Raw genomic sequence first — 2361 nt, 5'->3', positions numbered from 1 at the left:
CAGGAAGATTTCTGGAGTTTTTTTTTGTTGAAAAGGTCCAATAAACCAAATTTCCAGTTTTTGCTTTTTGGGTGTTTTTGAAATCGCCTTGAGTCAGGGGATTAAAAAACACCCAAAAAGCAAAAACTTAAAATTTGTTTTATTGGACCTTTTCAAAAAAACTTCAGATTTGTAAAACATACCATGCCAAATGACCTCTCTTGTCGTAGAGAATGTACTAATAAAATAAAAAAAAACATAATAAAATAATAAAAAAAAAGCAAAACATGGTCTTAACAAATTGCTCCATGATAATTTCATCATATTACGCCCTTAGTGACAGTGGCCAACTCAATGAAATCATCCAGACTCAACTTACCATTCCGCTTCTTCTCACAGGAATAAAAAAAAACACGTTCATTCAAGTTCCCGCGCGTTCGCTAGCGATTCCAAACTTCTCCCATGTTGCAACAAAGTTTGTGGTGGTCATCCTGGTTAGTAATGATGTCTCATTACACTCCGGCCCAAGAACTGTGAGTGTCCGCCTCCCGGTATGTTTCCCACCATCGCGACGCGACCAAAACCCATAAAAATGCTAGGCCCCATTGCTCAACGCAGCTACCTTTTGAGGTCCCAAAGGGGTCCGACTAACCCTTGATTGAACTTTTTGTTGTTTTGTTTGTTTGTTAATTTTTTTTTTGGCTTTCCATCGTTTTTACGAGTTGATTCTAAATAAATTTATAGCATTCATAGCAAAATATTATTTCTGAAAAAATATAGTTAATGTTAAAATTGAGGGTTAAGGGATTGGCACAGTCAATTTCTCCAGAACTCCGACTCCAATTTCCCCAGAACTACCGACGATACCATTGGACTCGTCACAAAGCTCTTCTAACCCAGAAACGGCAATAAAAAGCCCCGTCGTCGTCATCATCGTCACGTACCACGATTGATTGTGCGTAAGTGTGCGTGTGCGTGTACTGGTTGGTGTGAAAACTTGAATGTGTGTCTGACCATCGCCGGTGGCGGTCAGCAGCAATAAAATACGCAATAAAAACGACACACACGAGAAGTTAAGAATATGTGGGTACACGCATTTCATGCCGGTTCTTGAAGTCGTCTGTGGGACAACTTGCAGCAACCCTGTCAGTGCCTTTGCTATAATGTCACTTTGACAGATGTGCCATAATGGCGGAAGTTTCGATGAATCTTCGCGAAAGCCATCCGCCATTATGGCACATCTGTCAAAGTGACAGCTCGCGACATTATGGCACTGCGAGGGTCAAAACTGCCAATGTTGCCCCTCGTGGAATAAAATAATGCTACTTCTTGGTAATGTTTGGTTTCGATTTGGTTCGTGGCTGGTTGGTCAGCGGGTCGTGAGAGGAATTCCTAATCGACCTCGCCACAAAGTGTCTGGAAAACACACAATGTGGCAGTTTTATATGCTTCTCGGTTGCTACTTCTGGCCAAGGAAAGCCTTCTAACCATAAAAGCGCGCACAGATTTGAATAAATTTTCCTTCGCATTAAGGTTCCACCTTTTCTCTATATTTAGAATTTCGTTACACGTTTAAGCTCTGCAGGGGGGGGAAGACACCCGCGAAAGTAGGCCAAACTGCGCGCGCCAAGTTGCGGAGAACAAACATGGCGGCCGGGGAATAATTGCTCCTCATTTGATCACTATCGGAGGCCAGTGATAATTTTGAAGGGGTGTTGTTGTTGTCGGGACCATTAGCGCCTCTCCCACAGAGCACATCAAAAAGTGGTTTTGATTAGTGGGTCAATTCCATAGGGAAAAGACCTCCCTTTTCAGCGAGATCATCAATTCTGATTGTCTGAATTAAAAACATAATTCATGCGCGTGTTTCGGGCCCAGAATCGGACGAGCATCCATTGTGGAGGTGCAGAGTGCGTCCATCAAATCGAACGGGGTTCGTTTTATGGGCGATTAGATCACCTGCTGATATAATTAAAGGTGCTTTTTTGAATATTTGCTGGAACACTCGGTGGAGCTAGTTTCGTCTGTTCACTGATGAAAAGACTCCAGCTGGGTGAACTAGAATTGGATTGAAAGAATCATCTCTTCAAATTTGATCAATCAATTCTTTCTTAATTCATATGGGAAACTTTCAAAAGAATTTTAATGTTGCAGAATCTAAAGGTTGAGCCCAATAGATTGCGAATTTAAGCATTTCAAGCCAAATCAGCTTTTACCATAAAATCAGTGCATTTGTTGGGTACGACCACGAAAATGGCTTGTAGATTTTTTTGAAAAATAAACATTTGAAAAAAATTCCATAACATCAATTGAAAAGTTCATTGGTAAAATTTTGATAAAGTATCGAAATATAACAATTTCTAGGTCAAAGTTTTCTAAATC

The 2361-nt window shown here is 40.7% G+C and overlaps 1 pseudogene; it reads right to left on the bottom strand.

Annotated features, from left to right (window-relative positions):
- Positions 1-546, bottom strand: part of LOC120414455 (protein farnesyltransferase/geranylgeranyltransferase type-1 subunit alpha-like) — a 13639-nt pseudogene extending 13093 nt beyond the window's left edge.
- Between the last annotated feature and the right edge of the window lie 1815 nt (positions 547-2361).

The sequence above is a fragment of the Culex pipiens genome, chromosome 1 (genome assembly GCF_016801865.2).
Source record: "Culex pipiens pallens isolate TS chromosome 1, TS_CPP_V2, whole genome shotgun sequence".
NCBI classification, from domain to species: Eukaryota; Metazoa; Arthropoda; class Insecta; order Diptera; family Culicidae; genus Culex; species Culex pipiens.
Note: the sequence above shows the minus strand (reverse complement) of the source record. Positions and strands in the feature narration are given on the sequence as shown.